The sequence below is a fragment of the Tachyglossus aculeatus genome, chromosome X2 (assembly GCF_015852505.1).
Source record: "Tachyglossus aculeatus isolate mTacAcu1 chromosome X2, mTacAcu1.pri, whole genome shotgun sequence".
NCBI classification, from domain to species: Eukaryota; Metazoa; Chordata; class Mammalia; order Monotremata; family Tachyglossidae; genus Tachyglossus; species Tachyglossus aculeatus.
The window spans coordinates 7,719,090-7,738,542 of NC_052100.1; the positions used below are offsets into that span (position 1 = coordinate 7,719,090).

Genomic DNA, 19,453 nt, shown 5'->3' on the forward strand with positions numbered 1-19,453 from the left:
CGCCATTACTGTTTGCTGTGTGGCAGCTTGGTCTGTCTACTGCTGTTGCCTCCCACCAGCACTTGTTTGAAGCTGCACATCGCGCTCTCCTTAGGAACAGCCAGCACCGTTTCCTCTAAGCTGTGCAAGTGCGTCACTGTGTGGCCACATTATCGCACAGTGATTTTGAAGTCCGGCAGCTCCGCCATTACCAGGGCTGCAACCGCCAGCCAGTGCTGCTGGGGCCACAGCGGTCCGTCTGCCACCCGCTGTTGTTCTGGCTACCATTTCCCTCACTGCCCGGGTTCTCTGTATGGCACTGGAGATCCTGGCTGCTGCTCAGGTCGTCTTCCTGAAACATTACATGGCACATATCCCCCCATCCTCAAAACCCTCAAATGGTAACCCTTCTCCCTCTGCATCAAGCAAAGACTCCTTATTGTCGACTTTAAGATTCTCCCCCAGCTCCTCTTCACCTTACTTATTGACTCTCCTCACCCGCCACCCCCACTCCCCTGCTCACACTTTTTGACCTTCCCAAATCTACCTCCTGGCCAGAGGTGCTCATTCCACTGGCCAAGATGGGGGCTACAGGCCCCTCTGTTTCTCATCTGGACTCCTAGAATTGCTCATCCCAGGTCTCTAGAGAGGCCTGAGAGTTTTTTGTCAATGTTGAAAAGATAATATTAATTCAGGTATTTGTTAAGCGATTACAATGTGCCAGGCACTGTACTAAGCGCTGGAGTGGATACAAACAAATCAGGTTGGGCACAGTCCATGTCCCACATGGGGTTCACGTCTTAATCCCCATTATACAAATGAGGCAGAAGCAGCATGGCCTAGTGGATAGAGCCCAGGCCTGGGAGTCAGAAGGTTTTAATCCCGACTCTGCCCCTTGTCTGCTGTGTGACCTTGGGCAAGTCGCTTCACTTCTCTGAGCCTCAGTTCCCTCACCTACAAAATGGGGATTGAGTCTGTGAGCCCCACATGGGACATAGACTGTGTCCAATCTGATTTGCTTGTGCCCACCCCAGTGCTTTAGTACAGTGCCTGGCCCATAGTAATTGCTTAACAAATGCCATCATTATTATTATTAATATGAGGTAACTGAGGCACAGAGAAGTCAAGTGATTTGCCCAAGGTCGCCCAGCAGGCAAGTTGTGGAGGTGGGATTTCATTCATTCATTCAATCGTATTTATTGAGCACTTACTGTGTGCAGAGCACTGTACTAAGCGCTTGGGAAGTACAAGTTGACAACATATAGAGACAGTCCCTACCCAACAGCGGGCTCGCAGTCTAGAAGGGGGAGACAGACAACAAAACAAAAAATATTAACAAAATAAAGTAAATAGAATAAATATGTACAAGTAAAATAAATAAATAGAGTAATAAATATGTACAAACATATATATATATATATATATATATATATATATATACAGGTGCTGTGGGGAGGGGAAGGAGGTAAGGCGGGGGGGATGGGGGGTAGAGTGGGGGAGGAGGGGGATTAGAACCCAGGTCCTCTGACTCCCAAGATCCAAAGTGACAGATTTCTGGTCTGTTAACTCTTTGGAGCCTGTATCCTCCTGTGCCTTATCCTCCTAAAATCTATTCCTCATTTTGGTCCCCACGCTGAAAAAAAAAAGTTGGCCCCTATGATCCTGATTACAACCCACACTCATCTTACCCATCTCTGGCCTCTGGCTCCCATTGTCTCCCAGCTCCTGGAATTCCCTTCTCCACCCTCATATCCTCCAGAGCTTAACTCGTCCACTCCCCACCTTCAAAAAACCCACCTTCTCCAACAAGCCTTCCCCCACTAACAATCAGTACTCCAGTTTTTACCAACCCTTCAACCTCCTCTTACACTTACATCAGTCCATCAATGAATCTCATTTATTGAGCGTTTACTGTGTGCAGAGCATGGTATCAAACACTTGGGAAAAGTACAGTATACTATTTGAATGAATGTATATTTATTCATGTTCATATGAAGCTTTTTTTTATTCTGTGGTATTTGCTAAGCACTTACTACGTGCCAGGCACTATACTAAATGCTTCTAAGTGCTGGGGTAGATACAAGATAATCAGATTGGACACAGTCCCTGTCCCACAGAGAGCTCACAGTCTTAATCCCCATTTTACAGATGAGGTAATTGAAGCACAGAGAAGTAAAGTGACTTGCCCAAGGTCACACAGCAGACAGCGTTTGCGTCAGGATTAGAACCCAGGTCATCTGACTCCCAGGCCTGTGCTCTTTGCCCTAGGCCATGCTGCATCTCTGTCTACCCATACCTACTCCACATTTGTGAAAAATAATTTAGTCACCTGGCCTGGCCCCCAATTCTGGAGAAGCAGCATGGCCTAGTGGATAGAGCATGGGCCTGGGAGTTAGAAGGACCTGGCTCCGCCACTTGTTGACTGTGTGACTTTAGGCAAGTCACTTAACTTCTCTGGGCCTCAGTTCCCTCATCTGTAAAATGGGGATTAAGAATGTGAACCCCAAGTGGGACAGGGACTGTGTCCAACCTGTTTAGTTTGTATCTACCCCAGCGCTTAGAACGGTGTCTGGCATATAGTAAGCACTTGATGAATACCACAATTATTATTATTATTATCTTTGTAATTATTATTATCATTAGTAGTATTATTAAATACTATTAAAAAATTCTGCAGGTAAATTGTAGGTGGAACACGTCTTTCCCAGTAGCTGTCTCATTTCTTCACCTGTTCTTTCTGCTGGCTCATAGGCAGCTACGCTGAAAAGTAGGGATTCAATACCTGATCTCCCTCTTACTTAGACTGTGAGCCCCATGTGGTGCTTATTAAGGATGGACTATGTTCCAAGCACTGTACTAAGCACTGGGTTAGATGCGAGATAATCACATTGGATGGACCCCCTGTCCCACACAGGGCTTCCAGTCTGAGAGGGAGTAAGAACAGGTATTTTTTATCCTCATTTTGCAGAGGAGAAAACTGAAGCACAGAGAAGTTAAGTGATTTGCTCAAGGTCACAAAGCAAGCAATTGACAGAAGCAGCATTAGAATCCGGGTGTCCTGATTCCCAGCCCATAGCGGAGTACTGTCCTGTGGGGCAGAACCAGCAAAGTCCACTGGGCCCAAGGTCATACCCATTTCCAACTGTTCCTCATCCCAAAGAAAAATCCCTGGGAAATTAGCTCCCTCGGAGAATTCTGGATTTGGCTGTCCAAAAATTGTGATTCTCACCCCCTGATCACACCTGGTCACCAGTTTGTTCTGTTATTTATTTTTTATGGTATGTTTTTTAAGCTCTTACTATGTGTCAACCACTGTCCTAAGTGTTGGGGAGGTACAAGTTAACCAGGCCAAATATGGTCCCTGTCCCAAGTGGGCTCACAGTTTAAGTAGGAGGGAGAATAGGTATTGAATCCCCATTTTTCAGTTGAGGAAACTGAGGCCCAGAGAAGTTAGATGACTTGCACAAGGTTACCCAGCAGGCCAATGGTGGAGTCAGAATTAGAACCCAGGTCCCCTGGCTCCCGGGCCAGTGCCTTATCCACTAGGCCATGCTGCTTCCCTAATGTAAAGCATATGTGGAAAAGGATCACTTTCTCAGTGTGAGTTGGATGAAGCTCCTGTGCCTTTCCCCCCTCCCCTCTTCTCCTTCCTCCCTGCCCTTCCCCTCCCCTGCACCCCCCCCCCCACCTCATTGTGTGAAGCAGGTAGCAACCAGTGACTTCACAATGGATGCTCTCTATGTCAAGGATTTTGCTAAGCATTGGGATCTGTCTAGAGGTGGGATAGCCATTACACCCAGGTCACCATCTGAAACATCCAGCCATCTCCAGTCACCACATGAAGCATCTTCAAATCCACAGCTTTCCACCTTCATTTACCGGTAAGAGCCAGAGACCGCCCTGCTTCCTAATAATAGTAACAGGGAATAATAGGGAAGGCTTCAGACATCTCCCTTGGGCTCAGTTAGGTTGCCGTAGTTGCTAGCTACAGGCTTCTGCTTCAGTCACGTCTGCTGTCTGGACTAGAGGAGACAAAAGCGAGTCCATGGTCAGACTCACTCACAAATTGATTCCAAGTGGTCTTTGAGAATCCTTTTGAGCGTTCCACTAGGCTGTTAGCTCCTTTTGACTAGGGAGTGGGTCTACCGACTCTCCCAAACGCTTAGTACGGTGCTGTGCACGCACGAAGCTCTCCATAAAGACTATTGATTGATTGATTAGCTTGGCAGGCCTGTGCTCTTTCTACTACACCACACATACGATCCCCGCCCGCAAGTAGCCTATATAAAAGAGGGGGAGACAAATGGTAAAATAAACTACAGATGGATATGCACGAAAGCGCTATGCATGTTTGATGGGCCGATATGACTCGTAATGTTGGGAATTAATCAGGGAAGTCTTGCTGAAACAGGTGGGACTTAGGAGGGCTCCAGAGGGAACTGGTGGATTTGGGGAAGGTGGGAGTTTTAAGCTAGAGAAACAGCCACGTTTGACATTGCCGATCACTCTCTCTGACCTCAGTTTCGCCAACTCTGCTCTTGTGGTTCTCTTCCTAGTTCTCTGAGTGCTCTTTCTCTGCCTCCACTGCTGGCTCTTCCTCCTTCCCTCACCTTCATTCAGTCATTCACTCAATCATTTATTGAGCGCATACTCTGTGCAGAGCACTGTACTAAGTGGTTGGGAGAGTCCAACATAACAATAAACAAACACTCCCTGCCCACAGTGAACTTACGGTCTAGAGACGAGCTCACCTGCTATTTGTGGGGGTCCTGCAAGGCAATGTTCTAAGTTCTCTTCTCCACACTCACTCTTTCTGGGAGTTCAACCACTCCTCTGGCTTCAGCTACCATTACAGTACAGATGACTTCCATATCTATCTTCCCAGCCCTACCCTGTTTTCAATCTGGTATTCCAGGATATCTAATGTAGTACTTGTGCTATTTTCTAAGCACTTACTATGTGCCAGACACCTTACTGTGCGCAGGCATAGCTACGAGGTATTAGGTCAGATACAGTCCCTGTCCCACATCGGGCTCATGATCTGAAAGGTTGGGGGAGCAGGCCTTTAATCCCCATTTTACAGATGAGGGAACCGAGGCCCGGAGAAGTAAAGTGACTTGCTCAAGGACATGCAGCAGGTCGAGTGGGGGAGCTGGGATAAGAATCTGGGTGTCCTGATTCCCAGTCCTGTATAAGAGTGCTGTTCTGGATGCCACTGTGTTTCCGGGATCAGAACCAGCAAAACCCATTGGACCTGAGGTCACACTCATCTCCAGCTGTTCCCCATCTCAAAGAAAAGGCCTTCGGAAACTAACTCCTTCAGAGAATTCTGAATCATACTGTCCAAAAATTGTGATTCTCATCCCCTGACCAAATACGGTCATCAGTTTGTTCAGTTATGTGGTAAAGGGTCACTTTCTCGATGTGAGTGGGATGAAGCTTCCTGCTCACTTCCCCAGTCTACCCCCTCCCCCTAACCTTCTCCCCCTCCTCCCTGCTCCCTCCTTCCTTCCCCCCTCCCCCCCATCCCCACACCATTGCATGAAGTAGGTAATAACCAGTGACTTCACAATGGCTGCTTTCTATGTCAAGAGTTTTAGTAAATAACAGGATCTGTCTGGAGCTGGGGCAGCCATTGCAACCAGGTCAGAATCTGAAACAAACAGCCATCTCCAGTCACCACAGGAAGCGTCTTAAAACCCACAGCTTTCCACCTACACTTACTAATAAGAGCCGGAGGCTGCCCTGCTTCCTAATGGTAACAGGGAATAACAAGGGAGGCTTCAGACAAACTCCCTTGGGCTCAGTCACTTCTGGAGGGTTCTGGGCAATGCCAGAACTTGGCTGAACATGTGTCTGTTCTACTGACCTCTCCCAAGCACTTAGTACAGTTTACTAAGCGCTTACTATGTTCCGAGCACTGCTCTAGGTGCTGGAGTAGATACAGTTAATCAAATTGGACACAGTCCCTACCCCACGTGGAGCTCACGGTGTAAGTAGGAGGAAGAACAGGTATTGAATCCTCATTTTAGAGTTGAGGAAACTGAGGCACAGAAAAGGTCACACACCAGGGAAGTGATAGAGCTGGGATTAGAACCCAGGTTCTCTTACTCCAAAACTAGTGCTCTTTTCACTAGGCAAATATTGACTGATTGATTAGCTTGGCAAGGGAGAAAAGGCCATGGAGATAGAGGGGACCAGATGGGTAAACAGGTAAACATCATATGGCTCAATGACACTGAGATCCACATGTATGGGAACCTCTTTTATATACTGATTCTTTGTTGATTCAGGCAGAGGAGGTGGGGGGAGAGGGGGCATTTACTAGGCAGAGCAGCTCTAAGAACTAAACAGTCGAACCCTTCAGCAGGCGAGATATCTGCCATCTGCTTGGCTCCTGGATTGTCTCTCAGATAGCCCGGAAGGTACCTGGGAGGGCAGTCCCGAAGGAAGCATCCAAAGGGGTATCAGTTTGTGGCCGGGATATGCCAGAAGTTATGCTAAATTCAGCTGGCACCCAGAGCCCAGGGTTGAAGCAAAGATCTTTGATCATCTTTGACCACTTCTGCAACTCCTATCTTGGTTCCAGGCAAGCCCATTGGGATGGTAACCTCAGACAACCTTTCCTTCAATCAATCAATCTGTTGTATTTATTGGGCACTTACTGTGTCCAGGGCACTATACTAAGCACCCCAGAGAGTACATCATAACAGAGGTGGTGGACACATTCCCTGATCTCAAGGAGCTTACAGCCTAGTTGCCCCTTCATCTCTCCACTTGTGATGCCATCCCCAGCACACTGGACAGAAGCCTTATGAGGAATTCACTCTCAATACCCTCCCACCCTTCATCCCTTCCCAGCTCACCTTCTAACTGTATTCCAGCGCTTAGAACAGTGCCTGGCACATAGTAAGCGCTTAACAAATACCATCGTTATTATTACCCCACTCTAAACTCTCCCACTTCCAACCCCTAGCTCACACTGTTTCTCTAGCCTGGAGCTTGCGCTTCCCCAAAACGGCCAGCCCTTAGCTCTTTCCCTCTTCAGAGCCTGCCTAAAATCCCACCTCTTCCAGCTAGCCTTCCCTGATTAATTCCAACATCCCAAGTCTTATCAGCCCCCCAACCACCCATCTTATGTATTTTTGTCGATCCTCAGCATTCAGTGTATAGGTATATTGCTCCCCTTATTTGTAAATAAGAGTGCATGGCTGTGGGAATTGACTAACTGGGAATTTCTGAGGAGAGGGGTCAGAGCTGTGGATTTCTTTTGTGAGGGTACTTTTATGTCGAAGAGCTCAGGTGGGGGTTGGAAACCATTTGGCAAATACAATTTTGTCTAATCCCTGTTGTTTTCATTTTCAAACCCTAGGAAGTCAGCGATAAACTGCATCCAACACTCACCGGTCTGTTACCTGAAACACTGAAGCTGTGAAAGAAAATTAAGAATCAAGAGGTGGGAGGTAGGGGGAATTTCAGTTAGAGACTCCCCATCCAGCAGCAAACAGTTGGTCAATCAATCAGTGCCATTTATTGAGTGCTTACGGGGTACAGAGTACTGTACTGAGTACTTGGGAGGGTACAGTAGAGAGGTAGAAACGATCTTTGCCCACAAGGACCTTATAGAATAGAGGGAGAGACAGACATTCAAGTAAATTAAATTAGGTTGGACACAGTCCCTGTCCTGCATGGGGCTCACAATCTTAATTCCCATTGTACAGGTGAGGTAACTGAGGCACAGAGAAGTGAAGTGGCTTGCCCAAGGTCGCAGAACAGACAAGTGGCGGAGCCAGGATTAGAACCCAGGTCCTTCTGACTCCCAAGCCCGTTCTTCCCAAACTAAGCCCCCATTTTCCTCAACTCCCCCTCCCCTCCGTGTCGCTCCGACTCACTCCCTTTGCTCTCCCCACCTCCCCGCCCCACAGCACTTTTGTATGTATGTCCATATCTATAATTCTATTTATATCGATGCCTGTTTGCTTGTTTGGGTGTGTATATATCTATAATTCTGTTTATTTGTATTGATGCCTGTTTACTTGTTTTGATGTCTGAATCCCCCCTTCTAGACTGTAAACCCGGTGTGGGCAGGGATTGTCTTCCTTTATGGCTGAATTGTACTTTCCAAGCGCTTAGTACAGTATTCTGCAGACAGTAAGTGCTCAATACATACGATTAAATTTATTATTATTATTGTATTTGTTAAGCGCTTACTGTGTGCCAAGCACTAGTCTAAGCACTGGGGTAGATAGAAGGTAATCAGGTTGTCCCACGTTGGGCTTAATCCCCATTTAACAAAAGAGGTAACTGAGGCACAGAGAAGTTAACTGGCTTGCCCAAGGTCACACCGCAGATAAGTGGCAGAGCCGGGATTAGAACCCACATCCTCTGACTCCCAAGCCCGGGCTCTTTCCACTAGTCCACGGTGCTTCTCCTGCAGAAGTGAGGGCAAATAAAGGAAGCGAGAGGTTAGTCGGGGAAAGCCTCTTAGAGATGTGATTTTAGGAGGGCTTTGCAGGTTGGGGGGAGTGGTGGTCTGTGGGATATGAAGGGAGAGTGAGTTCCAGGTCAGAGGGAGGATGTGGGCAAGCGTCACAAAGAAAGAAATTGGGCTGAAGTTGTCGTAGAACTTCATAGAACTAGTTGTCATAGTTATCACCCATCTCCAACTGTTCCCCATCTAAAGAAAAGTCCCTGGGAAACTAGCTCCATCAGATAACTCTGAATGTGGCTGTCCAAAAATTGTGACTCTCACCCCCTGACCACACCTGCTCACCAGTTTGGTCTATTATGTGGAAAAGGAAAAGGGTCATCTTCTCTATGCTGTGAGTGAGATAAAGCTCCTGCACTCCCCCCCCCCTTCCCCTTCCCCTCCTCCCTCTTCCTCCCCCCCCCGCCCCCCGCCACTGTGTGACGTAGCTAGCAACCAGTGATTTCACAATTGATGCTTTCTACGTCGAGAGTTTTGGTTGGTAACTGGATCTCACTAGAGCTGGAGCAGGCATCGCAACCAGGTCAGGATCTGAAACATCCAGCCATCTCCAGTCACCACATGCAGAGTCTTAAAACGCACAGCTCTCCACCTGCAATAATCAATAAGAGCCGGAGGCTGCCCTGCTTCCTAATAATAGTAGCAGAGAGTAACAGGGGAGGCTTCAGACTACTTCCTTGGGCTCAGTTGTAGGTTACCGTAGTTCCTAGCTAGGGGCTCCTGTGACTGTCTTAGTCACTTCTGTTGGGTTCTCACAGTGTCAGAGCTTGGCCGTTCAAGGACTTAAACTTGGATACTGGAAGAGTGGCAGTGTTTACCAACTCCACTATATTGTACTCTCCCAAGAGCTTAGTACAGCGTTCTGCACACAGTTAGTGCTCCTTCAATATGATTCATTGATTGATTGATCATTGATTGATTGATTAGCTTGGTGGGGAAGGGAGGAGGGAATGTCCTGAAGATAGAGGGGACCTCAGAGGTCCTCAGGTAAACATTATATGGTTTCTGAAGAGAGGGGTCTGAGCCCTGGATTTCTTTTCTGTGGGTGCTGTAACGTTGAAGAGCTTATATAAGGGTTGGAAACAGTTTGGCAAATTCAATTTTGTCTAATACCTGTTTTATTTGTTTTCAAGCCAGAAGACGTCATTGATTAGCTGCACATAATAGTGACCAGTCTGTTACCTGAAAAGCTGAAGCTGTGAAAGAATATTTGGAACCAAGGGGTAAGGAGCTGGTGGGGGTGGAGGATTGTAGGCATAGACTCCCCATCCGATAGCATTCATTCATTCATTCATTCATTCAATCGTCTATTGAGCGCTTACTGTGTGCAGAGCACTGTTCTAAGCGCTTGGGAAGTACAGTATTGTAGAATAGGTATATATGATCCCTGCCTACAAATAGCTTATATACTAGATGGGGGATTATTATTATTAAGTGCCGTTGAGTCATTTCCAATTCATAGCAACTCCATGAATATACTTTCTCCAGAACGTCCTGTCCTCTGCCATAATCTGCATCCGCAACCTTTCTAATGGTTCTTCCGTTATCGTTGTTAGGGTCTCTATCCATCTAGCTGCTGCTAGCCTCTTCCATGTTTTCCCTGGATTTTTCCTAGCATTAGTGTCTTCTCCAGAGAGTTAGCCCTACTGATTATGTGTCAAAAATATGCTAATCTAAATCAAGTCATTAGGCCTTCCAAAGACCACTTTGGTTTAATTTGCTCTACATTGATATAAATCACAGATGGATATGTATGTAACTGCTGTGGGTGATTGTTTGGATGATATGATTTGGGATACTGGGAATTAATCAGGGAAGGCTTGCTGGAAGAGGTGGGATTTTAGGAGGGCTCCAAAGAGGGAAATGCCTGAAGGCTGGTGGATTTGGGGAGGATGAGTTTCATGCTGGAGAAAGAGCCACGTTCGACTTTGCCGATCACTCACTCCCTTCTCCTAGAAACTCTCTGACCTCGGTTTCTCCAACTTGGTGCTCTCATGGTTCTCTTCCTAATTCTCTGAATGCTCCTTCTCTGTCTCATCTACTGGCTCTTCCTCCTTCTCTCACCCCTTACCTTCAAGTTTCCCACAAGACGATGTTCTAAGTCCTCTTCTCCTCCACACTCACTCTTTCTGGGAGTTCAACCAGTGGCCTGGCTTCAGCTCCCACCCCTATATGGATGACTTCCATATTTTTCTACCTGGCCCTATTTGTTTTCAATCTGGCATCTCCTCCTGCTTCCAGGATATCTAACAATTGTAATACTTGTGCTATTGTCTAAGTGCTCACTATTTGCCAAGCACCGTACCGTTTGCTGGCATAGCTACAAGGTATCAGGTCAGACCCTGTCCCTCATGAGGCACACGGTGTGAGCCCGCTGTTGGGTAGGGACTGTCTCTATATGTTGTCATAGTTTGGGTTCCGTAAGGTTTATTTGCCATCTAGAAGACCTCTTGCTTTAGAAAGATGCTGACTTCACTGACAGTGACCCCAACCAACAGACACAAAGATCTCGTGACCACGAGCTCTTCTTTCTGGCAGCTCAGCCGAAATGAGCCATCCCCTCTCATAGTGTTAGCCAACCTCACCCATAACTCCTGCCTTTATACACAGTCGTCGTACAATCAATCGGTCATTCGATCATATTTATTATGTGCAGAGCACTGCACTAAGCGCTTGGGCGAGTACAATACAACAATAAACAGACACATTCCCTGCCCACAACGAGCTTACAGTCTAGAAGGGGAGACAGACATTAATATGAAAAAATAATTTATTATAATTTAAAGATATGTACCTAAGTGCTGTGGGGTTGGGGGTAAACTCCAGGCATTAGCACCGCGTATCTGTATCCATTATAAATAATCCCGTCTCCTGAATCCTGATGAGTGACCTGGCATCTGCACCCTGACTGCGAACACCTATCGTTCACACCTTGCTGTCAGAGCAGACAGTCTTGGACCTTTCTCCAGGGGAAAGAGCCCTTGAGAGGAGAAGCATTCTACATTCTGGGCTGGCCTCCAGAGGGCTTCCACGGGTGTTAACAAGGGCTTTTCTGGGGATCAGTATTCACTTTCATGGTCTTAACTGGCCAGAGTGGAAATCATGAAAAATCCATTTCCAGTTCTCCTTCACAAAGGGAAAACTGTTTTCTCCATCCACATCCACTCCCCCAAACACACTTACTCACTAACACACACACACACACACAGACACACACACACACACACACACACACACACACACACACACACACACACACACACTTGCACATCTTCCATTGAGGCAGCCTACACTAAATCATACCCCCATCCTAAAACTAATTATACTAAATGACCCACAACTCTGCTTTAGCTTCCTCTGGGGGTTTCAGATGAAGTGCAGACATTCCAGTTTCTACTGGAACTGTGTCCTGATGGCTGGGGCAGAAACCCCAAGGACCCAGAAAGGCCAACCAGCAGTAGAGGCTGTCTTCCTGAAGAGGAGAGGCTGCCTTCTCTCTTTTTCTCTTCTCCCTTCCCTTTTCCCCCTCCTCCTCCTCCTCTTTCCTGTTGCTGAGCTGCTGCACATAAGGGGGCACTTAAAAAAGAGCACAAGTATTGCAATTATTACGTTGTACTGCTTAGAACAGTGTTCTGCACATAGTATGCGCTCAATAAATACCATCGATTAATTAATGTCCTGGAAGCAAGTGGAAATGCCAGGTTGAAATCAGGTAGGGCTGGGTAGATATATATGGAAGTCAGCCGAATAGAGATGGTAGCTGAAGCCAGGCGAGCGGCTGAACTCCCAGAAAGAATGAATGTGTAGGAGAAGAGGACTTAGAACACCGTCTTGTGGGAAATCCACAGGTAACAGATGAGGGAAGGAGGAAGGGCCAGCAGAGGAGCCTGAGAAGGAGCAAAGTCTCCCCACAGTATGAGGGAAGGAGAATAAGTATTTTCATTCCCATTTTACAGATGAGAAAACTGAAGTGCAGTGAAGTTAAGTGATTTGTCCAGGGTCACACTGCATGGCCTAATGGATAAAGCCTGGGCTTGGGAGTCAGAAGGTCCTGGGCTCTAATGCCGACTCTGCCACTTGTCTGCTGTGTGACCTCGGGCAAGTCACTTCACTTCTCTGTGCCTCAGTTACCTCACCTGTAAAATGGGAATTAAGACTGTGAACCCCACGCATGACAGGGACTGTGTTCACCCTGATTTGCTTGTATGCACCTCAGCGCTTACTACAGTGCCTTGTGCATAGTAAGCACCTAACAAACACAATAATAATAATAACAACGTTAGACCCTGGGTGTTCCGATTCTCATCCTATAGCGGAGTGCCGTCCTGGAGGGCAGAACCAGCAAAGCCCACTGAGACCAAGGTCTCACCCATCTCCAACTGTTCCCCATCTAAAGAAAAGTCCCTGGGAAACTAGCTCCATTAGATAACTCTGAATGTGGCTGTCCAAAAATTGTGATTCTCACCCCCTGACCACACCTGCTCACCAGTTTGGTCTATTATGTGGAAAAGGGTCATCTTCTCTATGTTGTGAGTGAGATAAAGCTCCTGCACCTCCCCCCCTCCCCTCCTCCCTCTTCCTCCCCCCCCCCCACAGTGTGACGTAGCTAGCAACCAGTGATTCCCCCCCGCCCCCCAGCACACTGTGTGACGTAGCTAGCAACCAGTGATCTCACAATTGATGGTTTCTATGTCGAGAGTTTTGGTTGGTAACAGGATCTCACTAGAGCTGGAGCCGGCATCGCAACCAGGTCAGGATCTGAAACATCCAGCCATCTCCAGTCACCACATGCAGAGTCTTAAAACGCACAGCTCTCCACCTGCAATAATCAATAAGAGCCGGAGGCTGCCCTGCTTCCTAATAATAGTAGCAGAGAGTAACAGGGGAGGCTTCAGACTACTTCCTTGGGCTCAGTTGTAGGTTACCGTAGTTCCTAGCTAGGGGCTCCTGTGACTGTCTTAGTCACTTCTGTTGGGTTCTCACAGTGTCAGAGCTTGGCCGATCAAGGACTTAAACTTGGATACTGGAAGAGTGGCAGTGTTTACCAACTCCACTAAATTGTACTCTCCCAAGAACTTAGTACAGCGTTCTGCACACAGTTAGTGCTCCTTCAATATGATTCATTGATTGATTGATCACTGATTGATTGATTATCTTGGTGGAGAAGGGAGGAGGGAATGTCCTGGAGATAGAGGGGGCCTCAGAGGTCCTCAGGTAAACATTATATGGTTTCTGAAGAGAGGGTTTGGAGCCCTGGATTTCTTTTCTGTGGGTGCTGTAACGTTGAAGAGCCTATATAAGGGTTGGAAACAGTTTGGCAAATTCAATTTTGTCTAATACCTGTTTTATTTGTTTTCAAGCCAGAAGACGTCATTGATTAGCTGCACATAATAGTGACCAGTCTGTTACCTGAAAAGCTGCAGCTGTGAAAGAATATTTGGAACCAAGGGGTAAGGAGCTGGTGGGGGTGGAGGATTGTAGGCAAAGACTCCCCATCCGATAGCATTCATTCATTCATTCATTCATTCAATCATATTTATTGAGCACTTACTGTGTGCAGAGCACTGTTCTAAGCTGTGGGGTTGGGGGTAAACTCCAGGCATTAGCACCGTGTATCTGGATCCATTATAAATAATCCCGTCACCTGAATCCTGATGAGTGACCTGGCATCTGCACCCTGACTGCGAACACCTATCGTTCACACCTTGCTGTCAGAGCAGACAGTCTTGGACCTTTCTCCAGGGGGAAGAGCCCTAGAGAGGAGAAGCATTCTACATTCTGGGCTGGCCTCCAGAGGGCTTCCACGGGTGTTAACAAGGGCTTTTCTGGGGGTCAGTATTCACTTTCATGGTCTTAACTGGCCAGAGTGGAAATCATGAAAAATCCATTTCCAGTTCTCCTTCACAAAGGGAAAACTGTTTTCTCCATCCACATCCACTCCCCCAAACACACTTACTCACTAACACACACACACACACACACACACACACACACACACGCACATCTTCCATTGAGGCAGCCTACACTAAATCATACCCCCATCCTAAAACTAATTATACTAAATGACCCACAACTCTGCTTTAGCTTCCTCTGGGGGTTTCAGATGAAGTGCAGACATTCCAGTTTCTACTGGAACTGTGTCCTGATGGCTGGGGCAGAAACCCCAAGGACCCAGAAAGGCCAACCAGCAGTAGAGGCTGTCTTCCTGAAGAGGAGAGGCTACCTTCTCTCTTCTTCTCTTCTCCCTTCCCTTTTCCTCCTCCTCCTCCTCCTCCTCCTCCTCTTTCATGTTGCTGAGCTGCTGCACATAAGGGGGCGCTTAAAAAAGAGCACAAGTATTGCAATTATTACGTTGTACTCTCCCAAGTGCTTAGAACAGTGTTCTGCACATAATATGCGCTCACTAAATACCATCGATTAATTGATGTCCTGGAAGCAGGTGGAGATGCCAGGTTGAAATCAGGTAGGGCTGGGTAGATAGAAATGGAAGTCAGCCGAATAGAGATGGTAGCTGAAGCCAGGCGAGCGGCTAAACTCCCAGAAAGAATGAATGTGGAGGAGAAGAGGACTTAGAACACCGTCTTGTGGGAAATCCACAGGTAACAGATGAGGGAAGGAGGAAGGGCCAGCAGAGGAGCCTGAGAAGGAGCAAAATCTCCCCACAGTATGAGGGAAAGAGAATAAGTATTTTCATTCCCATTTTACAGATGAGAAAACTGAAGTGCAGTGAAGTTAAGTGATTTGTCCAAGGTCACACTGCATGGCCTAATGGATAAAGCCTGGGCTTGGGAGTCAGAAGGTCCTGGGCTCTAATGCCAACTCTTCCACTTGTCTGCTGTGTGACCTCGGGCAAGTCACTTAACTTCTCCGTGCCTCAGTTACCTCACCTGTAAAATGGGAATTAAGACTGTGAACTCCACGCATGACAGGGACTGTGTTCACCCTGATTTGCTTGTATGCACCTCAGCGCTTACTACAGTGCCTTGTACATAGTAAGCACCTAACAAACACAATAATAATAATAGTAATAAGGTTAGACCCTGGGTGTTCCGATTCTCAGCCCATAGCGGAGTGCCGTCCTGGAGGGCAGAACCAGCAAAGCCCACTGAGACCAAGGTCTCACCCATCTCCAGCTGTTCCCCATCTAAAGAAAAGTCCCTGGGAAACTAGCTCCATCAGATAACTCTGAATGTGGCTGTCCAAAAATTGTGACTCTCACCCCCTGACCACACCTGCTCACCAGTTTGGTCTATTATGTGGAAAAGGGTCATCTTCTCTATGTTGTGAGTGAGATAAAGCTCCTGCACCTCCCCCCCCTTCCCCTTCCCCTCCTCCCTCTTCCCCCCCACCCCCCACTGTGTGACGTAGCTAGCAACCAGTGATTTCACCCCCCCCCCCCCCCCCCGCTCACTGTGTGACGTAGCTAGCAACCAGTGATTTCACAATTGATGGTTTCTATGTCGAGAGTTTTGGTTGGTAACAGGATCTCACTAGAGCTGGAGCAGGCATCGCAACCAGGTCAGGATCTGAAACATCAGCCATCTCCAGTCACCACATGCAGAGTCTTAAAACGCACAGCTCTCCACCTGCAATAATCAATAAGAGCTGGAGGCTGCCCTGCTTCCTAATAATAGTAGCAGAGAGTAACAGGGGAAGCTTCAGACTACTTCCTTGGGCTCAGTTGTAGGTTACCGTAGTTCCTAGCTAGGGGCTCCTGTGACTGTCTTAGTCACTTCTGTTGGGTTCTCACAGTATCAGAGCTTGGCTGATCAAGGACTTAAACTTGGATACCGGAAGAGTGGCAGTGTTTACCAACTCCACTATATTGTACTCTCCCAAGAGCTTAGTACAGCGTTCTGCACACAGTTAGTGCTCCTTCAATATGATTCATTGATTGATTGATCACTGATTGATTGATTATCTTGGTGGGGATGGGAGGAGGGAATGTCCTGAAGATAGAGGGGACCTCAGAGGTTCTCAGGTAAACATTATATGGTTTCTGAAGAGAGGGGTCTGAGCCCTGGATTTCTTTTCTGTGGGTGCTGTAACGTTGAAGAGCTTATATAAGGGTTGGAAACAGTTTGGCAAATTCAATTTTGTCTAATACCTGTTTTATTTGTTTTCAAGCCAGAAGACGTCATTGATTAGCTGCACATAATAGTGACCAGTCTGTTACCTGAAAAGCTGAAGCTGTGAAAGAATATTTGGATTCAAAGGGTAAGGAGCTGGTGGGGGTGGAGGATTGTAGGCATAGACTCCCCATCCGATTGAATTCATTCATTCATTCATTCATTCAATCGTATTTATTGAGCGCTTACTGTGTGCAGAGCACTGTTCTAAGCGCTTGGGAAATACAGTATTGTAGAACAGGTAGATATGATCCCTGCCTACAAATAGCGTATATACTAGATGGGGGATTATTATTATTAAGTGCTGTCGAGTCATTTCCGATTCATAGCAACTCCATGAATATACTTTCTCCAGAACGTCCTGCCATAATCTGCATCCACAACGTTTCTAATGGTTCTTCCGTTATCGTTGTTAGGGTCTCTATCCATCTAGCTGCTGCTAGCCTCTTCCATGTTTTCCCTGGACTTTTCCTAGCATTAGTGTCTTCTCCAGAGAGTTAGCCCTACTGATTATGTGTCAAAAATATGGTAATCTAAGTCATTTGGCCTTCCAAAGACCACTTTGGTTTAATTTGCTCTACATTAATATAAATCACAGATGGATATGTACGTAACTGCTGTGGGTGATTGTTTGGATGATATGATTTGGGATACTGGGAATTAATCAGGGAAGGCTTGCTGGAAGAGGTGGGATTTTAGGAGGGCTCCAAAGAGGGAAATGCCTGAAGGCTGGTGGAACTGGGGAAGATGAGTTTCATGCTGGAGAAAGAGCCACGTTCGACTTTGCCGATCACTCACTCCCTTCTCCTAGAAACTCTCTCTGACCTCGGTTTCTCCAACTTGGTGTTCTCATGGTTCTCTTCCTAATTCTCTGAACGCTTCTTCTCTGTCTCATCTACTGGCTCTTCCTCCTTCCCTCACCCCTTACCTTCAAGGTTCCCACAAGACGATGTTCTAAGTCCTGTTCTCCTCCACACTCACTCTTTCTGGGAGTTCAACCAGTGGCCTGGCTTCAGCTCCCACCCCTATATGGATGACTTCCATATTTTTCTACCTGGCCCTATTTGTTTTCAATCTGGCATCTCCTCCTGCTTCCAGGATATCTAATAATTGTAATACTTGTGCTATTGTCTAAGTGCTCACTATTTGCCAAGCACCGTACTGTTTGCTGGCATAGCTACAAGGTATCAGGTCAGACACAGACCCTGTCCCTCATGAGGCACACGGTGTGAGCCCGCTGTTGGGTAGGGACTGTCTCTATATGTTGCCAACATGTACTTCCCAAGCGCTTAGTACAGTGCTCTGCAGACAGTAAGCGCTCAATAAATAAGATTGAATGAATGAATGAATGAAAGGAAGGGAGAACAGGCATTTAATCCCCATTTTACAACTGAGGCTCCAAGAAGTAAAGTGACTTTGCCCAAGGTTACGTAGCAGGCGAGTGGGGAATCTGGGATGAGAACTCAGGCATCCTGATTCCCAGCCCTATATCAGAGTGCTGTCCTCGGCTCATTGCATTTCTGGGGAGCAGTAACAGCAAAGCCCATTGGGCCCAAAGTCACACTCACATCCACCTGTTCCCCATCTCAAAGAAAAGTCTCTGAGAAACTAGTTCCTCCAGAGAATTCTGGATTTGACTGTCCAAAGATTGTGACTCTTATCCTGACCACATGTGGTCGTCAGTTTGTTCTGTTATGTGGAAAAGAGTCACTTTCTCAATGTCGTGAGTGGGATGTAGCACCCTCACCCTTCTTCCTCCCTCCATTTTCCCCCTCTCGGTGACCTCAGCTCACCAAGTAACTGTACCCCACTCTCAACCCTCCCACTTCTGAACCCTGGCTCACACTGTTCCTCTAGCCTACTGCTTGCACCTTCTCTAAATCTGCCAGCCCTCAGCCCCTATCCTCTTATAATAATTATGGTATTCGTTAAGTGCTTACTGTGTGCCAGGCACCATTCTAAGCACTGGGGTAGATACAAGGGAATCAGGTTGGACACAGTTCCTGTCCCACGTGGGGCTCACAGTGTTAATCCCCATTTCATAGATGAGGTAATTAAGGCCCACAGAAGTGAAGTGACTGGTCCAAGGTCACACAGCAGACTAGTGGCGGAGCCGGGATTAGAACCCAGGTCCTTCTGACTCCCAGGCCCGGGATCTAGTCACTAGGCCATGAAATCGCTGCTACCGTGGCTCTGGAGCCCCAACTTCTGCCTCTTCCCTGGAGCATTTCCCCCACCCACCAGCCTGCTTGGGTAGGCTGGGGGCAAAAGGCAGATGGCTCATCCTCGTGGGGTCAGAGCCTGGGGGCGGGAGGAGCCTCTGGCCCAGCCCCGGAGCTTGATGAGGGCAAGAGAAACGGCGGCGGGGGCAGCATGGTGGACGGGGAGGGTTAAGACCCTTTACTTCCCTCGACTTTTCAAAAATGGTGGCCCCCGCCCAGATCGTCTTCTTTGTCACCGCCCTTCTTCGAGACGGCAGCAGGATGGAGGTGGTCTGCCAGTGAGAGGTAAGTGAGGGTCTCAGAGCCAAGCGCCTGGAGCGCTCGGGCCAAAGGGTAGTCATGGGAACGACAGAGAAACACACTCCTGCGAAAGGCCACACACGATGTCATTATGTCATATATGAGCACTGCGGGACATGATGGGGTCACGTGGCAAGTGTGGGTGGACCCTTGCGGCCCCACCTTACTGCAGCAGCAGGATGTCTGAAGCCGGCCTTGATCGGATTTAAGGCTAAATGGCTACCCAGCTGCTCTGGGCTACTTCTGCTCTGCCTCGAGTCTGAATTCAGCCCTGCGTGGGCTGGTCTTAATGGGTTTCAGAGTGCGAATGGATATCTGATTTCCCCATGTGACAC

At 47.5% G+C, this 19,453-nt stretch overlaps 1 protein-coding gene and 1 long non-coding RNA gene across 5 annotated transcripts in view; both read left to right on the forward strand.

The window, feature by feature from the left end:
• Positions 1–3,753: 3,753 nt before the first annotated feature.
• Positions 3,754–9,684, forward strand: LOC119949247. Its single transcript, XR_005457183.1, has 3 exons — positions 3,754–3,860; positions 7,352–7,435; positions 9,601–9,684. It is a non-coding gene; the product is annotated as an uncharacterized LOC119949247 (long non-coding RNA).
• A 6,945-nt stretch (positions 9,685–16,629) lies between these two features.
• DCAF1 (DDB1 and CUL4 associated factor 1) overlaps positions 16,630–19,453 on the forward strand; it is a 63,182-nt gene continuing 60,358 nt past the window's right edge. For all 4 annotated transcript variants that reach the window (XR_005457181.1, XR_005457182.1, XM_038770849.1 and 1 more), the window contains exon 1: positions 16,630–16,684. The gene's annotated coding sequence lies outside the window, so the exon portion shown is untranslated. The remainder of the gene's footprint in view (positions 16,685–19,453) is intronic.